At 46.6% G+C, this 19,308-nt stretch overlaps 1 protein-coding gene across 3 annotated transcripts in view; it reads left to right on the top strand.

Annotated features, from left to right (window-relative positions):
• The window catches only part of PTPRA (protein tyrosine phosphatase receptor type A), a 135,368-nt gene that overhangs the window by 46,355 nt on the left and 69,705 nt on the right, over nucleotides 1-19,308 (top strand). For all 3 annotated transcript variants that reach the window (XM_087962661.1, XM_087962660.1, XM_087962662.1), the window contains exon 2: nucleotides 3,943-4,011. The gene's annotated coding sequence lies outside the window, so the exon portion shown is untranslated. The remainder of the gene's footprint in view (nucleotides 1-3,942; nucleotides 4,012-19,308) is intronic.

Below are 19,308 nucleotides of genomic sequence, written 5' to 3'. Positions count from 1 at the left end.
TCTGAAGGACTGTAACACAACCTTATTATCTCTCTTCGAAGTGGAAGCCTTTTTTAAAATATTGCAGCAGTGATTTTTCTAAAAATTAAATGCCCATACAAGTTGAGCTCAAGGCGATGTCTCTCAAAGAAACGAGAGTGCTAAATACTTCAAGGTGCTAAATACCTGCTGTTGATGTGAAAAATATGAATTGCAGTTTTTGTTCATTATCAGAAATGTCTAAACAGACTTCATATTAGAGTCTACTGTTAAAAAAACAAGAGCATGGGGAAATCTGTGGTGAGGCTTTGTAAGGTTAGTGTAAAAGTTATACACAAAGATAGTGTATAAACGTTTTTCTCCCTTCTCTCCCTCCCTCCCACCTTCCTTCGTTTCTTCCTTCCCTCTATTTTTCCTTCCTTCCTCCCTCCTCCCCTCCTTCCTTTCCATTCCTCCCTCCCCTCCTTTCTTTTCCTTCCTTCCTTCCTTCCTTCCTTCCTTCCTTCCTTCCTTCCTTCCTTCCTTCCTTCCTTCCTTCCTTCCTTCCTTCCTTCCTTCCTTCCTTCCCTTAAAGCAAGAGTCTTCAAACTTGGCAAATTCAAGACTTGTGGACTTCAACTCCCAGAATTCCTGAGCTAACATGACTGGAGGAGGAATTCTGGGAGTTGAAGTCCACAAGTCTTAAAGCTGTCAAGTTTGAAGACCCCTGCCTTAAAGAATACAGAATAATAGACTTGGAAGGGACCTTAGAGGTCTTCTAGTCCAGCCCCCTGCTCAAGCAGGAGATCCTATACCATTTCAGACAAGCAGTTGTCTAATCTCTCCTTAAAAGCCTCCAGTGATGAAGCACCCACAGCTTCTGGTGGCAAGCAGTTCCACTGGTTAATTGTCCTCACAGTTAGGAAGTTTCTCCTTAATTCCAGGTTGCTTCTTCCCTTCATTAGTTTCCATCGGTTGCTCTTGTCCTGCCTTCAGGGGCTTTGGGGAATAGCTTGACCCCCTCTTCTTCATGGCAGCCCCTCAAATATTGGAAGACTGCTCTCCTGTCTCCCCGGTCCTTCTCTTCCCTAGACTGGCCAAGCCCAGTTCTTGCAACTCTTCTTTATATGTTTTAGTTTCCAGGCCTTTAATCTTCCTAGTTGCTCTTCTCTGCACTTTTTTCCAAGTCTCAACCTCTTTTTTTTTTTTTTGCAATATGGTGACCAAAACTGGATGCGGTTATTCCAGGTGTGGCCTTACTCTAAAGTTTTATAAAGCAATGCAAATACTTCTCATGAACTTGACTCTGTCCCTCTGTTTATGCAACCAAGGATGACATTAACTTTTCTGGCTGCCGCCACACACCACTGGCTCATGTTTAAGGGATCATCCATTAGGCCTCCAAGATCCTTTTGCACAGTTATTTCAAGAGCCTCGCAGTGGCGCAGTGGTTAAAGTGCGGTATTGCAGGGTATTTCTGCTGACTGTTGGCTGCCTGCAGTTTGGCAGTTCGAATCTCACCAGGCTCAAGGTTGACTTAGCCTTCTATCCTTCAGAGCAGGGGTCCCCAACCACCGGTCCGCGGACCGGTACCAGTCCGTGGAACAAGTCCTACCGGGCCGCTGGCTTGCTGGGCGCCGCCATCTTGTTTTGATGAAAAAGTGCTTCCGATGAGCTTTTCCGGGTAGAAAGCTCACCGGAAGCACTTTTTCATCAAAACAAGATGGCGGCGCCCAGCTGATGTCGGTACTGGGCCGCGCCATAAAAAAGGTTGGGGATACCGGTCGCGGCGTAAAAAAGGTTGGGGATCACTGCTTCAGAGGACTCAGATTGTTGGGGGCCAGAGGATGACTCTGTAAACCACTTAAAGAGGGCTGTAAAGCACTATAAAGTGATATACAAGTCTAAGTGCTATTGCTATTCCTTCCTTCCTCCCTCCCTCCCTCCCTCCCTCCCTCCCTCCCTCCCTCCCTCCCTTAATTCCCTTTCTCATTCTTTGTCCTGCTGGCGCAGTGGTTAGAGTGCAGTATTGCAGGCTAATCTGCCCACTGCTGGCAGTTCAATCCTGACTGGCTCCAGGTTGACTCAGCCATCCCTCCTTCCGAGGTGGGTAAAATGAGGACCCCGATTGCTGGGGGGGGCAAGAGGCTGACTCTGTAAACTGCTGTAAAGCACTGTGAAGTGGCATATAAGTCTAAGTGCTATTGTTATTGCTATCTGTTTATCTACATAGCTAGCTAGCTACTGTATACAGAATCTTATCCTCTCCTATCTTATCCTGTTCTTATTCTCTTATTCTATTCTTATTCTATCAGACATGATATTCTTCCGATTAAAATCGGAATTCTGATTTTTTGAAATCGCCCCCCCCTTTCCCCCTTCTTCTCCTCCTTCCCTCCCTGAGGCCCCTGAGTCAGGAGTTGCTACCGGCACGGCTCCGCGTGGCTCCAGTCCCGTGCCTCAGGAAGGGAAAGGCAAAAGGAAGAGCCACGGCGGCGCTTTGCAACAGCAGCAGCGGCACCGGAGGCTCAGGCGCAGCAGCTCCTGGTTTTGCCTTTCCCTTCCCCAGGCAACGCGGGACTGGAGCCGCACGGACCGCGCCGGTGGTAGCAACTCCTGACAGCCCCAGCCAGACACCTGAGCGGAGCCTGGGCGGTGCGAGCGGAGGCCGCTGAGCGGCAGGAAAAGGGAGCTGGGCAGCCACGGACCATCCGCGCCTCCGTGCAACACGCCACCGCCCGGCCCTGGCGAGGGAAAGCAGCGGGCGCTCCCCGGGCGGCGGCCTCGGCCCCGCCCCCAGGGAAGCGGCTGCCCAGCTCTGGAGCTGATCCACACGTGACCGGCTGGAAAGGAAGGGTGTGTAGCGTTGGTGTTGTGTGTGCGATTTCTTGGCTTGCGGCGCGGGGTCTCTTTTGGCCGGCCCGATTTTTTTTTCAGAGGGGAATATCATGCCTGTTCTATATTGTATCTTATCTATCTATCCATCTGAGCCATGGGTGGCGCAATGGTTAGAAAGCAGTATTGCAGGCTAATTCTGCCGACTGCCAGCAGTTCGATCCTGACTGGCTCCAGGTTGACTCAGCCTTCCGTCCTTCCAAGGTGGGTCAAATGAGGACCCAGATTGTTGGGGGCAAGAGGCTGACTCTGTAAACCGCTTAGAGAGGACTGTGAAGTGGTATATAAGTTTAAGTGCCCTTCCTTCCTTCTTTCCTTCCTTCCTTCCTTCCTTCCTTCCTTCCTTCCTTCCTTCCTTCCTTCCTTCCTTCCTTCCTTCCTTCCTTCCTTCCTTCCTTCCTTCCCTTTCTCATTCTCCTTCCTTGTGGTGCAGTGGTTAGAATGTAAATATTGCAGGCTGATTCTGCCCACTGCTGGCAGTTCGATCCTGACCAGCCCAAGGTTGACTCAGCCTCCCATCCTTCCAAGGTCAGTCAAATGAGGACCCCGATTGTTGGGGGCAAGAGGCTGACTCTGTAAACCGCTTAGAGAGGACTGTGAAGTGGTATATAAGTCTTAAGTGCCCTTCCTTCCTTCCTTCCTTCCTTCCTTCCTTCCTTCCTTCCTTCCTTCCTTCCTTCCTTCCTTCCTTCCTTCCCTTTCTCATTCTCCTTCCTTGTGGTGCAGTGGTTAGAATGTAAATATTGCAGGCTGATTCTGCCCACTGCTGGCAGTTCGATCCTGACCAGCCCAAGGTTGACTCAACCTCCCATCCTTCCAAGGTCAGTCAAATGAGGACCCAGATTGTTGGGGGCAAGAGGCTGACTCTGTAAACCGCTTAGAGAGGACTGTGAAGCGGCATATCAGTCTAAGTGCTTATTGTTATTGCTATTTGAGCCAGGTTTTGCCTAATCTGTCCCTTGTACATTTTGGTTTTTCCCACCTAAGTGTAAAACCTTACTTCCCTCCCCCCCTTCTTCTTCTTTTTGTGTGCTCTCGTTGCAGCGGAACCGCCAAAGTAAAACTAAATTTTGCTCTTTTTATTTGCAGTCCTACTGATTTGAAGGCTCGACTTCCTCGGAATTCTCCTCCAGAGAGAGACTGTGCCAAGAATACGGGGTAAGCAGATCAGACGCTAAGACTTGTCGGTCTTCACACATTTCTGCAACCTGGTGATTCCCAAACCGCTGAAAAGTGTAGCAGCTCAGTAATAAAAGATGGGGAAACCAAGCAAGCATGCGAATGTCTGTTATTACGTTTTGGCTTCCTTGTTTTTAAAGGGGTTTATTTAATTCCGTGTCTGTGGCTACTCATCTCACCAAGTGACTGTGGGCATCAAACAGGTTTCCAAGTACGAACATTTCATTATAATAATAATAAAATTATTATTTCATTTTTTTTAAAAAAAAAAAAAGGAATGAAAAAGGATATAGGAGTTTTTCTGTCTTCTGTCTGCCTGCCGGCCTGCAGGAACATTCGTGATTTTAAAACCCTTGTTCTCCGAATGAACACATTGTTCAGTGGATCGAATGAAATGAAGCCCATTTGAAAAGGAAGTCAGTACTGAGAAGAGTCTGATGTTTTTTCTGCAGGAAATGATCAAGGATGTAACAGGATCCATTAGCGCATTAAATATCTTTTAAGGAAAGGCCACGAGCACCACACAGCCAACCTTATGTCCTTGGTTGAGCTCTCCTTAACAAGGAGGAAGGCTGCCACAGAGTTTCGGGAAGACATAATTTTGAAATCTTGGAGAAAAAAGGGAAGATTGAGAGCCTGAGCCTTTTCTGGGGGGGTTCCTTGGACCAAACAGTCTCCCACTGGGATTTTTCTGTCGGTCGAAGCGTTTTGAGCACGAGTGTCAATTGAAACACCCTTAAACGGGGTTTCTCAACCTTTGGAGGCTGGAAGAAGGGTGGACTTCAACTCCCAGAATTCCCCAGCCAGCCTGGACAGGCTGGCTGGGGAATTCTGGGAGTTGAAGTCCACCCTTCTTCCAGCCTCCAAAGGTTGAGAAATATTGCCCTAATACTGGGGCGTCAAACTTCATTTCACTGAGGGCCGTATCAGGGCTGTGGTTGACCTCGTTGGGGCAGGGGCGGACGACTGGGTGGGTGTGGCCAACGGGGTGGGTGTGGCTGACTGGCTAGGCATGGCCACCTTGATACTACTCCCCAAACTGCTGGCGTGTTTCCTTTTCACACTGGGTAGACCAAGCCAAAGGGATGCAGGGCAGGCCAGTGGTGGGATTCACTTTTTTTTTTTACTACCAGTTCTATGAGCGTGGCTTGGTGGGCGTGGTTTGGTGGGCGTGGCAGGGGAAAGATACTGCAAAACTCCCCACCCCACTAACCTGCTTTCCAGCTCCCTTCTCCTGTGCAGGGCAACTAAAGAAGACCCAGCCGATCAGGGGTGGGCGTGGCTTGGTGGGCGTGGTATGTCTTGGTGTGGCAATGCATTGGTGGGCGTGGCAAGGGAAGGTTACTGGAAAATCCCCCTTCCCTTCCCTCCCCACCCCACTAACCTGCTTTCCAGCTCTGTTATCCTGTGCAGAACAACTAAAGAAGACCCAGCCGATCAGCTGGGACTCAATGGGAGGCAGAGAAGAGATGGGGTTGGCGGGGCCAGTCAGAGGTGGGATTGGCCGGTTCTCCAAACTACTCAAAATTTCTGCTACCGGTTCTCCAGAACCGGTCCGAACCGGCTGAATATACCACCTCTGGCTCCAATCCTTGTTTATTAGTCACTTGTATTTTGACACCACTGCCCTAATAGACTACACGCAGTTCAGCAATTGCAGTTTTTTTTTCCTTATTAATTTTCTTAATTAAAGGAGCCTTGGTGGCGCAGCGGTTAAGAGTGCAGTACTGCAAGCTACTTCTGCTGACTGCCAGCCGCCTGAAATTTGGCAGCTCAAATCTCCCCAGGCTCCATGTTGACTCAGCCTTCCCTCCTTCCGAAGTGGGTCAAATGAGGACCCAGATTGTTGGGGGGCAAGAGGCTGACTCTGTAAAACCGGTTAGAGAGGGCTGGGAAGCACCATAAAGCGGTATATAAGTCTAAGCCTGTGATGGCGAACCTATGGCATGCGCGCCAGAGGTGGCACGCAGAGCCCTCTCAATGGGCTGCTCTTGTGGTTTCTGGGTGCGCACATGCTCACCAGCCAGCCGGTTTTCGTGGGTGCTGGAGTGCCAGAAAATGGTTTTTAAAAAATGGCCTGAACACAGCCTGGAAAACGGCTTGAAAAACAGCCGAAATGCCATTTTTCAGGCCAAAAACGGTCTGATAAACAGCCTGAAAATGGCCCCCAAAACAGCCAAAAAACAGCCCTGAAAAACAGGCATGCATGCACCAGCCAGCTGGTCATCATTTTCTGGCACACACATGAAGGCACCGGCTAGTTTGGGCACTCAGTGCCGAAAAGGTTCGCCATCACTGGTCTAAGCTATTGCTACTGCTAATGCAAACATGTTTCATAAAAATGCAGCTTTTTTTGCGTTTCCACTAAGAGGAAATGAAGAGTTTCCTAAAGAAATTGATCCTGATGCAACGTATGTATGACAGACTCCCAACAGGAGTAGCAGCCACGGTGTAAATCTCATTGCGGCGATTGAAAATTCTCCCTACTCTAGTTGCAGATAGTCCTTGACTTAACAATCATTCAGTAACCATTCAAAAGTTAGAACGGCACTGAAAAAGATGACTTACGATGGATTTTTCACCCTTATTTCACACCGTTGCAGCATCCCTGCGCTCACGTGATCAACATTTGGGCTCAGCAATTCTGGTAGCTACAGAAAGACCTTGGCAGCCTTGGCTTTGTCTAAATCTGTCGTTCGCTGTTCCAAAATTGTTTAGGAATTGATCCAAAAGCAGTATGGGTGAAACAATAGCATTGGCTAGACCTTGTGCATCCATTATGGTTCAAAAAGAAATAAAACACCAGTCATAGCCCCAAATAAATGGTTTTTAATGCAGGAGAGCATCTTCCTGTTATCCAGCACTTAGTTTTTTCTGTATGGGTTACTGTCCTGTGGTTTGTGATAGCAGCTACAAGTTCTACTATAAGCATTTCAGGAGTAAGGTATCCACTGACTTTACGGCCACAACTGAGCTCAGATTTGATGTTCTTAAGTGAGCTTTGCCCCATTTTACGTCCTTTCTGTCAACTGCACCTCTATAACTGTCTGGTTTGGTCCTCCTCCTCCCACTTGTGACTGCATGAATGTGGCCTGGGAATTCCCAAGATTGTCAGACAGAGTGAAAAGATGTTGGCAAAAAAACACTTTCATAACTTAGCCAAGAAAACCGCATGGATGATTCGCCCGCCGGGCGTCAAGTTCATCTCTCGTCGCCTTTTTTGTGTTTTTAATTGAAAATTGTGCTCGCGATACATGCCTAGATAAGGCTTCCCTTCTGGCCAATGGAGGGGGCCTTGTCGAAACAGGTTTTTGCCCGTTCTCTTTGGCTCCATTTTGTTTCGGCAGGGGGGAGGGATCGATCTAGGCAATAATTTATAGCGATGAATCAATCGGTGTATCTGTCAGTCAATTATATTTATTGAGGTTGTTTTGTTTCTAAATTGGCCATCGTGAATTTTAGAGGGCCTTCAAACAAACAGCTCCTTCTCATTATTAAGGGAGCCAGTTTGGCCTCGTGGCTAAGGGGAGGGCCGAGAAACCAGGCGGCGGTGAATTCTAGTCCCGACTTAGGCATGGAAGCCAACTGGGTGACTTTGGGCCTATCACCAAGAGATTGGGAATTCTAGTCTTACCAAGCAGATAAAACCAATTGGGGACCTTCGGTCAATCACACAGGAGATGGTGAATTCTAGTCCCGCCTTAGGCATGAAAGCCAGCTGGGTGACTTTGGGCCTGTCACCAGGAAAACGTGAGTTCTAGTGCCATCTTAAGGATGATAGCCAACTGGGTGACTTTGGACCCATCACCCGGAGATGGTCAGTTCTAGTCCTGCCTTAGGCATGAAAGCTGGCTGGGTGTCTTTGGGTCAAATTTATGACATTCTTATCCATTTTGCCAATTATTGTGACCAGCAAAAGTTGCTCATAGTTGGTTTGCATTGCTTTTCTTTAGGATATGGATCATGGCTACAACCAACTTAACCTGTACCTGTTAACAGGACATTTTACACACTCTCTCTTGACCTGCTAAGTTAAGGATCTAAAATGCAGGGATCTGTTGCAGCGATCAGTAGTCTATCTTCATTCCTGCACAAGGTGTAACACAAGTAGGATTCCAAGTAATAATGTTTAATGGCTATCAAGTGTTCAAAAGGATATGCCGAGACTAACAGTCATGTCTGACAAGCTTTCTGAAATACGAGGAAATGTTTATGCTTCTGAGCTATGTTTATATAATTCAGGGGTAGCAAATAAAAACCAGAAACAGAATATATGCTTAATAAAAGATTTAATTTAATTTATTTTTATTTTAAAAAGTATAAGGCATATATCCCTTAAAAAATTAGTTCAAGTTCATGCTTTTCAGATGAACAAGAGGTATGAATTTGAGCGGATTCATCCTGTGTTTATCATCTTAAGAGGCAAATGGTTCATTCATTCATTCATTCATTCATTCATTCATTCATTCATTCACTCATTCATTCAATAATGGCTTTATACTATCACACCGGTTTATGGTAGTGATTATCATATCCCGGTCATTATCAGGATTGTTATGAACCCAACATATTATTCATATGTTATGAACCCAACAGCTATTCAACACCACAGACAATACTGCTACCCTTCAAAAAGACTTTGACTATGTATCAGAATAAGTCAAACAAATGGCAACTTCAAATCTCAACTAATAAATGCTCTGTCTTACATATTGGCAAAAAAAATCAGAAAATAAAATACAAGCTGAATAGTCAAGACCTTTTGATGATCCAAACTCTGTAAAGGATCTTGGAGTTCTCATCTCTAATGATCTAAGCGCTGGAGCCCATTGTAACTACATAGCCAAAAAGGCATTAAGAGTTGTTAACCTAATCCTACGTAGCTTTTTCTCTGGTAATATCACACTACTAACTAGAGCATACAAAACATTTGCTAGACCAATACTCGAATACAGCTCATCAGTCTGGAACCCACATTACGTATCTGATATTAACACAGTTGAGAAAGTCCAGATATATTTCACAAGAAGAGTTCTCCGCTCCTCTACTCGTTGCAGAATACCTTATGCCACCAAACTCAAAATTCTAGACCTAGAAAACCTAGAACTACACCGTCTTCGGTCTGATCTAAGTATAGTATATAAAATCATACATTGTAATGACTTACCTATCAATGAATACTTTAGCTTCAACCATAACAATACAAGAGCAAACAATAGATACAAACTCAAGGTAAAACCGCTCCAAACTTGATTGCAGGAAATACGACTTCAGCAACAGAGTGGTCAATGTCTGGAATCCTCTACCTGACTCTGTGGTTTCTTCCCCAAAAACTTTAACCTAAGACTGTCTACTATTGACCTCACCCCTTTCCTAAGAGAGGGCGTGCATAAGCGCACCAATCATGCCTACCATCCCTGTCCTATTGTTTCTTTTTCTTATACGTATCCATCTCATGTATTCAAAACTATGTTTATACTTATACCTATTATCTTGTAAGCAATCGACAAATAAAAATAAAATAAAAAATAAAAAATTTGGGACAGTGGTGGCTAACCTTTTGGGGCTCCTGTGCCAAAAATTGTACACGCTTTTGTACGCTCGCACTTGCGTGCCAGCACCCAGAAGGTAATGCATGCCCCCTCCCCACGTCCCCTACGCATGTGCGCGCAATCCCACCCCTGCTGCCCCCCTATCTGCATTGCGCTTCACAACTGATTCGACCAGTTTGAGGCCTTTTTCTGCCTCCCAAAAGCTTGAGGAAGGCTTCTGCAGGCTTTGCAGGCCGAAAACTCTAGGCCCGTTTATCACTTCCTGTTTTCCCCCAAAATCCTTTGGGAGGCAGAAAAAGGCCTCAAACTGGCGAGAAAATCAGCTGTGAGGTGTTCACATGCGCAGTGAAGTAAGTTTGCCTGCAGCTTGCCTGCTGGCACAAATGCCTCTGCATGCCACCTGTGGCACATGTGCCATAGGTTCGCCATCATGGATTTGGGATCTTCTGGGATTTTGGATGTCAACACCCATACATCTTAAAACTCAGTGTTTCGTCTGCGGAGATTCTCAGCCATCCAGATCAGGGGTCTCCAACCTTGGCCATTTTAAGACTTGTGGACTTCAACTCCCAGAATTCCTCAGCAAAGCTGGCTGAGGAATTCTGGGAGTTGAAGTCCACAAGTCTTAAAGTGGCCAAGGTTGGAGACCCCTGATCCAGATCATGGTTGCCCCCAAAGTGCTTTTTTTCAAAAGGTAATTAGACTTCCTTTTTTCAGCATTTCTGCAGTTCTTTTAAGAGTAAAAACAACAACAATGAAAAAGTCCAAATTGAAGCATCTTTGGGTCTGTAAGGATTTATTTCCCATAAGAGTTTCGATTTTTATAATTGAAATGTAAATCTTGGAGGCCATTATTCCAAATAAACTCCCTGCTTGGTACATGAATGTTCTCACTAGAGCCCATTCTTTATGTTTCCCTTTAAATGTCTCCGCAAAGGGCCACTTACCACCACCTCCAAATTAAATCTGTCACACTGTTGAACAGCTTGTAAGTGTTGGAGAACTTTCCATATATTTAACCAAAATCTGCTCGGGAGTATTATTCTAAATGTTAAATCATCGATCTGTGTCAGTGTTCTGCAATCTGTCCCCTTGCAAAGTCAAACTCTTAGTTCTAGTCTTCAAAAAAAACCCTGAGATCAAGTCACCTCCATTCCTCTTTTCTATGATACCGTCTTCCCTCTTTATTTTTCATTTCCCACACCACCTGTGGGGTGCTTACAAGACTCAAACCTTTCTCCTCTTCGTTTAACATAGGGGTATCCAATTCGGGCAACTTTTAAAGACTTGTGGACTTCAATTCCCAGAATTCCCCAGCCAGCATGACATCCCAGTTACCCAGCTGGCTTTCATGCCTAAGGCGGGACTAGAACTCACCATCTCCTGGTGATTGGCCCAAAGTCACCCAGCCATCTTTCATGCCTAAGGTGGGACTAGAACTCACCGTCTCCTGGTGATTGGCCCAAAGTCACCCAGCCGGCTTTCATGCCTAAGGCGGGACTAGAACTCCCCATCTCCTGGTGATTGGCCCAAAGTCACCCAGCCATCTTTCATGCCTAAGGTGGGACTAGAACTCACCGTCTCCTGGTGATTGGCTCAAAGTCACCCAGCCGGCTTTCATGCCTAAGGCGGGACTAGAACTCCCCATCTCCTGGTGATTGGCCCAAAGTCACCCAGCCATCTTTCATGCCTAAGGTGGGACTAGAACTCACCGTCTCCTGGTGATTGGCCCAAAGTCACCCAGCCGGCTTTCCTGCCTAAGGCGGGACTAGAACTCCCAGTCTCCTGGTGATTGGCCCAAAGTACCCAGCCGGTTTTCACGCCTAAAATGGGACTAGAACTCACTTTCTCCTGATTGGCTCAAAGTCACGCAAGCAACTTTCGTGCCTAAGGTGGGACTAGAACTCCCAGTCTCCTGGTGATTGGCCCAAAGTCACCCAGCCATCTTTCATGCCTAAGGCGGGACTAGAACTCCCAGTCTCCTGGTGATTGGCCCAAAGTCACCCAGCCATCTTTCATGCCTAAGGTGGGACTAGAACTCACCGTCTCCTGGTGATTGGCCCAAAGTCACCCAGCCGGCTTTCCTGCCTAAGGCGGGACTAGAACTCCCAGTCTCCTGGTGATTGGCCCAAAGTACCCAGCCGGTTTTCACGCCTAAAATGGGACTAGAACTCACTTTCTCCTGATTGGCTCAAAGTCACGCAAGCAACTTTCGTGCCTAAGGTGGGACTAGAACTCCCAGTCTCCTGGTGATTGGCCCAAAGTCACCCAGCCATCTTTCATGCCTAAGGCGGGACTAGAACTCCCAGTCTCCTGGTGATTGGCCCAAAGTCACCCAGCCATCTTTCATGCCTAAGGCGGGACTAGAACTCCCAGTCTCCTGGTGATTGGCCCAAAGTCACCCAGCCATCTTTCATGCCTAAGGCGGGACTAGAACTCCCAGTCTCCTGGTGATTGGCCCAAAGTCACCCAGCCATCTTTCATGCCTAAGGCGGGACTAGAACTCCCAGTCTCCTGGTGATTGGCCCAAAGTCACCCAGCCATCTTTCATGCCTAAGGTGGGACTAGAACTCCCCGTCTCCTGGTGATTGGCCCAAAGTCACCCAGCCATCTTTCATGCCTAAGGCAGGACTAGAACTCCCCGTCTCCTGGTGATTGGCCCAAAGTCACCCAGCCATCTTTCATGCCTAAGGCGGGACTAGAACTCCCAGTCTCCTGGTGATTGGCCCAAAGTCACCCAGCTTGCTTACATGCCTAAGGCGGGACTAGAACTCACCGTCTCCTGGTGATTGGCCCAAAGTCACCCAGCTTGCTTACATGACTAAGACATGGCTTGAATTCATGATCTCCAGCTTTCTAGCCTGGTGCCTTAATCACTGGGCCAAACCGGCTAATTAAGCTCTCTAATTAGCATACATTCATATCTGCAAATAGATTCAAAAACGCTGAAAGGTTAGAGCCTCTTAGTGGAAAACTTCCTTAATGTCCGGGCAAGCTCAAATATCTTGAGGTGGACCATGCCTTCATTCCTCATTTAAATTCCATCCGAAGTGTAATTTTGGATTAAAGACAGTGTTTCTTTGTATTGGTTCTGGCAGGCAATCCTTGGCATGCAATCCTTGCCAAACGTTCCTTGGTTTTCCCAAGTATTTAACTGTGAAAATTTCCTACAAACACAGAAAAGAGTTTGGACCTGTTAAAAACTGCCTTCCAATTTAGATGACACGTGTGATGTTGTCAAAGCGATGGCTCTGGGGCACTGGTGCCAGATCTTGAACGGGAAATTCAGGTTACATGGGAAATCTAGGGGTTTCCAGACTTTTCAGGACACAAAACTGGTTTGCCAAAAGGGGAAAAATATATTGGAAACCCCGATCAAGAGGAAAAGCTCTTGGGATAGATAATTGGCTTGAGAGGGTTTTTTTTTCTAACCCCTTTTAATCTCTTGGGATCTAATTAACTTCTTATGGAATTTGAAGGGATCTGCAGAACTGGGTTTAGGATCTGCAGTAGGAAACATTGTAAATTTTAACTGTTGTTTGAATATTATTTCCTACATCAGGCTGGCTGGGGAATTCTGGGAGTTGAAAGCCAAAGATCTCAAAAAACTGCCAAGGTTGAGAAACACTGCTATATATTATCATAAATACATATTTGGCTAATTCAAATGCTTACTGCATATAAGGCTCTTCCGAGGCTGTTATAAAACCCCTCTTAAATAATACATTTTCCTGTTAGGTGGATTGCAGAATTCTAATATACAGTATAATGTAAAATACAGAGAGCAAGTTAGAACTAGTGGTTAAGGCACCAGGCTAGAAAGCCTGAGATCTTGAGTTCTAATCCCACCTTAGGCAAGAAAGCCAGCTTGTGACTTTGGGCCAATCACCAGGAGGCGGTGAGTTCTAGTCCCGCCTTAGGCATGAAAGGCGGCTGGGTGACTTTGGGCCAATCACCAGGAGACGGTGAGTTCTAGTCCCGCCTTAGGCATGAGAGCCGGCTGGGTGACTTTGGGCCAATCACCAGGAGACGGTGAGTTCTAGTCCCGCCTTAGGCATGAGAGCCGGCTGGGTGACTTTGGGCCAATCACCAGGAGACGGTGAGTTCTAGTCCCGCCTTAGGCATGAAAGACGGCTGGGTGACTTTGGGCCAATCACCAGGAGACGGTGAGTTCTAGTCTCGCCTTAGGCATGAAAACGGCTGGGTGACACTGGGCCAATCACCAGGAGACAGGGAGTTCTAGTCCCACCATAGCCATGAAAGCCAGCTTGTGACTTTGGGCCAATCACCAGGAGACGGTGAGTTCTAGTCTCGCCTTAGGCATGAAAGGCGGCTGGGTGACTTTGGGCCAATCACCAGGAGACGGTGAGTTCTAGTCTCGCCTTAGGCATGAAAGACGGCTGGGTGACTTTGGGCCAATCACCAGGAGACAGGGAGTTCTAGTCCCACCATAGCCATGAAAGCCAGCTGGGTGACTTTGGGCCAATCACCAGGAGACGGTGAGTTCTAGTCTCGCCTTAGGCATGAAAGGCGGCTGGGTGACTTTGGGCCAATCACCAGGAGACGGTGAGTTCTAGTCTCGCCTTAGGCATGAAAGACGGCTGGGTGACACTGGGCCAATCACCAGGAGACAGAGAGTTCTAGTCCCACCATAGCCATGAAAGCCAGCTTGTGACTTTGGGCCAATCACCAGGAGATGGTGAGTTCTAGTCTCGCCTTAGGCATGAAAGGCGGCTGGGTGACTTTGGGCCAATCACCAGGAGACGGTGAGTTCTAGTCCCGCCTTAGGCATGAGAGCTGGCTGGGTGACTTTGGGCCAATCACCAGGAGACGGTGAGTTCTAGTCCGCCTTAGGCATGAAAGACGGCTGGGTGACTTTGGGCCAATCACCAGGAGACAGTGAGTTCTAGTCTCGCCTTAGGCATGAAAGACGGCTGGGTGACACTGGGCCAATCACCAGGAGACAGGGAGTTCTAGTCCCACCATAGCCAGGAAAGCCAGCTGGGTGACTTTGGGCCAATCACCAGGAGACGGTGAGTTCTAGTCCCGCCTTAGGCATGAAAGACGGCTGGGTGACTTTGGGCCAATCACCAGGAGACAGGAGTTCTAGTCCCGCCTTAGGCATGAGAGCCGGCTGGGTGACTTTGGGCCAATCACCAGGAGACGGTGAGTTCTAGTCTCGCCTTAGGCATGAAAGACGGCTGGGTGACACTGGGCCAATCACCAGGAGACAGGGAGTTCTAGTCCCACCATAGCCATGAAAGCCAGCTGGGTGACTTTGGGCCAATCACCAGGAGATGGTGAGTTCTAGTCCCGCCTTAGGCATGAAAGCGGGTTGGGTGACTTTGGGCCAATCACCAGGAGACTGGGAGTTCTAGTCCCTCCTTAGGCATGAAAGCCAACTGGGTGACTTTGGGCCAATCACCAGGAGACGGTGAGTTCTAGTCCCGCCTTAGACATGAAAGCCGGCTGGGTGACTTTGGGCCAATCACCAGGAGACGGTGAGTTCTAGTCCCGCCTTAGGCATGAAAGCTGTCTGAATTCCTTCAGGCCAATCATTAGGTGACGGTGACTTTGGGATATTCTCTTCTTAGCCCAACCCATCTCACCCCACAGGATTGTTGTTATGGGGAAAATAAGAGGAAGGTTATTAGGAATATTCTTCACCTTGAGTTATGTATAAAAGTAATACAGTTGGGTTAAAAAAAGATCTAATATAAAAATTTTAAAAAACGTGTTTTTTTTTTGTTCCATTGCAAACTTGCAGCATATTTTAGAATAAACTTAGCTATGTTCCCAACATCCGTAGACTCCCACACACCCTGATCCAGGCACCGTGTTCCGCACAGCAGATTTCACAGAAATTCAGAGTTCTTCGGTTACCAAGCAGGGAGTTTAGAATTCAGGGCAAAAAAGCATTTCCTGTGTAATTGATAAGCAACATCCTGTTTTCACTCATGAGGAGGGTTACAAAACAGATGTTTTCTGATCGGACAGTGTCGCCTTATCCTGGGACTTTGCCAGCAGTTAGCCCTAAAAGGATGATAAAAGCTTGCCCATGGATTTCCCCCCCAAAATGGCGATCGGGCAGAAGACACAAGTAGTCCTCGACTTACAACAGTTTCTTTAGGGATGTTCTGACCTTGCTCCCCAAACGCGACAAGCCCTCTGACGTCAACTCAAAAGATTCCTTTATTAGGAGCGCCGGCAGCCCTGGCAAAACGTTTCTCTCGCAGGCGAACAAGTCCGTCCGTCTGTCTGGAAGATGAATAGTTGTCTGCCATACCTATATCCATCTCCACCCGCTGCCTTTGATCCCCAGAGCCCGGGTGGAGCTTCGCCAGCAGTGGTGGCTCTTCTATCCCAAGGTCCAGCTCATAGATTTCCACTGCTCTCCTCTCCTCTGCCTTCTGCGCATTCGTGCATCAGGCACTGGACCCAGCTGTTCCTCCTCTTCCTCATCAGCCACCTCCAGACCTGGGGGCTGTTCTCTCCCTCCCTTCGTCCCTCCGTCCTCTCTCTCTCTCTCTCAACTTTTGCTCAATTTTATGACCTTTCTCACATTCCCCCCCCCCCAAATGTCCTGTTTTGGCCAGAAAAGTGCTGTAGGAAGCCGTCCATGGGGCGCAGAAGGCCACGTCAGCCTCACCTATGCTCTGGCTGCCAGAGGCTCTATGGGTCAGTCCTTTGCTATTTCCAGGCCGGCTCTGTGGGCAGATTTAAACACCCCGCTGGCTGAATCGGGCCCGCAGGCCTTGAGTTTGACAACCCCTCAGCTAGCCACATCCTAAGTAGCTTGAAATAGATCTATACTAGCCCCCCCTTTATTTCTTTGTCGGTAAGCATAAAAAAAATTCAACACAAAAATAGTTTGTCGCAAAAGCAACTGCCTGCGAAGGCCCCGGATTGGGGCTGAAAGGTGAAAGCGGAAGCTGCTTGATGCCTTGCTTAGCAACAGAAATTTTGGCCTACGTTGCCATCATAAGTTGAGGACTGTTCTTGACCCAAACCTTGTTCCAAGGAAACAAACACGAAACGGAGGTAACAGCAAAACCTTTTAATGGTTCTCTACGAATTCCGTTCCTTCCCGGTGAAAAGGCTGTTTCAAACTAATAAGAACAAGCCTTGCCAAGGTGGTGCAAGGCTGCCAAGAACACTAGATAAAGTTGCTAAGAAATATTCCAAACACAAAGAGTCTCCAAACACAAACTAAGAGAGTCCGAACGTCCACAAGGCTTAAGTGCAAAAACGTCTTTGCTTCCTGCAAAGAACTCCAGTTTCTCAGCTGGCTTTTATCCCTTAAGGGAGGGGCCATCACCTTGCAGCCTTACTCCCGAGTCGCTCGTGCTGCTGCAGCTGCTCTTCCCTTCGAGCCGCCCTGCACGCATGCGCATTGGGCACAGGCTCCTCGGGGGCCTCTTCCTCATTGCTGCCAGCCTCCACAATCTCCGAAGGCAGCGCTCCACTCCCTGATGGTCCTGGCCCCATCCCTGCATCACACGCAGGCCCCTCATCCGAGTCCTCGCTCTCTGAGACCTCAGCCGTCCACACCTGCTGCCAGTGAACCACAACAAGGACTACCTGCACCATAAGACACAAAGACACTGTACACCACAAACCCTATTACTGATAGAATGGCAGCTTACAAAAAGACGATCGATTGAAAATTAATCCATGTTTAGGCGTGAAAACAAACTTCAAGATAGATCGAGGTAGAGAGACCGAGCTTGCAAGAGTTAAATGTCTCGAGTTCATTTTATGCAGCACTTTTAATAGATTCCTTGGACTCCTGTATGAATCTTTAATGCTCTCCCACAAATGGGGAGTTACAATTCTTTGTGAAATTCAGAGCTTTCTTGCTCCATATTTTATTTATTCTTTAACCCACCTAATAACTGAAGTTAACCATGACAAAAAGCAGAAAGATTTTATGAGATTTATTTATTCAGCGCTTTACCCTTCCATTAAATCATAGGTATGTGGTTTAATTTAAAGGTATTAAAAATACATAAACATTGAATACGCATGCAGAGAAGGAAGAAAAGATAAAGAGCTATTTTATTAAACTTTCTGAAGTATTTAAAAAAAAAAGGATATTGGCACTTTTTCAAATTACAGCAGGCCATCGGATCTAATTTGCAAAGGTTGTCTTGTTAGCAATCACTTTTTTTTGCAGGAAAAAGCTTCAGCTGAAAAATGGATTCGCTTGTATGCCTCTCGCATGACTTCAGTCTGAGATTATTTCTTTTGAAAAGGCTACCCGAGTCTCGGAGAAGCGGAGAGGGGAATTTAAGAGTCATAATAAAACAGTGTTGGCTTCCCTTCACATTGCAATTGTCAAATACACGTTTGCTTGCCAAAACAGAGTTCAAAAGCCTCTCCGAAGGCTTTGTTGTTGCAGGTGCAACAATTAATTGTTGGGGATCGTGCTAAAAGGTGATCCTGGGGGGGCACAACTTTTCCAGTTATTGTTCGATCTTCTTTTTTGCAACCTGGACAAAAATGGAAAGAGTCACGGGAAATGAAGAAAAGAAATTGAACCATCCTTCAAACTTGACTCCTTCCCTTAGGTCATTTCATCCAGAGAGTTCCAGAATCGGATCCTCCAAATAGTTTGGTTATCTTTCATCCTGTTGGACCAGATCTTTCTTTTCTTTTTCTTTCTTTCTTTCTTTCTTTCTTTCTTTCTTTCTTTCTTTCTTTCTTTCTTTCTTTCTTTCTTTCTTTCTTTCTTTCTTTCTTTCTTTCTTTCTTTCTTTCTTTGTTCCTTTCTTTTTCTTTCTTTCCTATCTTCCTTTCTTCCCTCCCTCCTTCCTTCCTTCCTTCCTCTCTTCCTTCCTTTCCTTCTTTCTTTTCTTCCTGTCTTCCTCTCTTCCCTTCCTTCCTTTCCTTCTTTCTTTTTCTTTCTTTTCAGTCTTTCTTTCTTTCTTTCTTTCTTTCTTTCTTTCTTTCTTTCTTTCTTTCTTTCTTGTCTCCTTCCTTTCTTTTCTTTCTTTCTTTCTTTCTTTCTTTCTTTCTTTGTTCCTTTCTTTTCCTTCTTTCCTATCTTCCTTTCTTCCCCTCCCTCCTTTCCTTCCTTCCTCTCTTCCTTCCTTTCCTTTTTTCTTTTTCTTTCTTTTCAGTCTTCCTTTTCTTTCTTTCTTTCTTTCTTTCTTTCTTTCTTTCTTTCTTTCTTTCTTTCTTTCTTTCTTTCTTTCTTTCTTTCTTCAATTTGTGATGTCACTCAAATCTTCATCTTCAACTCTCTAAAAACCTCCAGTTTTTGCAATGTAAAATTTTCCGCACATAGAAGAAGTCCATATTTTTGGACTATGTCCCATCGAGTTGTTTTAGGACTCCTAGCAACCACATTGATAGATGTTCCCCCCTGAGCTACCAATGTTCTCTTCTATAATAATATATAGCTAGTCCTCAACTTACAAACATTCATTTACTGACAGTTCAAACTTACAAACAGCATTGAAAAAAGGCACTTTTGATCGTTTTTCATACTTACAACCGACCTTTGCAGCTTCCCCGTGGGCACATGATCAAAACTCGGTAACCGGTTCATGTTTAATGACGCTTGCAATGTCCTGGGATCATGTGATCCCCTTCTGGCCAGCAAAGTCCATGGGGAATCCAGATTCGCTTTACAACTGTGTTACTAACTGAATGGCTGCAAGTTATTCACTTAACAACATAGCGAGAAGGGTCATAAAATGGGAGCAAAACTCACTTAACG

The sequence above is a fragment of the Notechis scutatus genome, chromosome 4, assembly GCF_049901735.1.
Source record: "Notechis scutatus isolate UNSWTSFEM ecotype Mainland chromosome 4, rNotScu1.2, whole genome shotgun sequence".
NCBI lineage: Eukaryota > Metazoa > Chordata > Lepidosauria > Squamata > Elapidae > Notechis > Notechis scutatus.
Note: the sequence above shows the minus strand (reverse complement) of the source record. Positions and strands in the feature narration are given on the sequence as shown.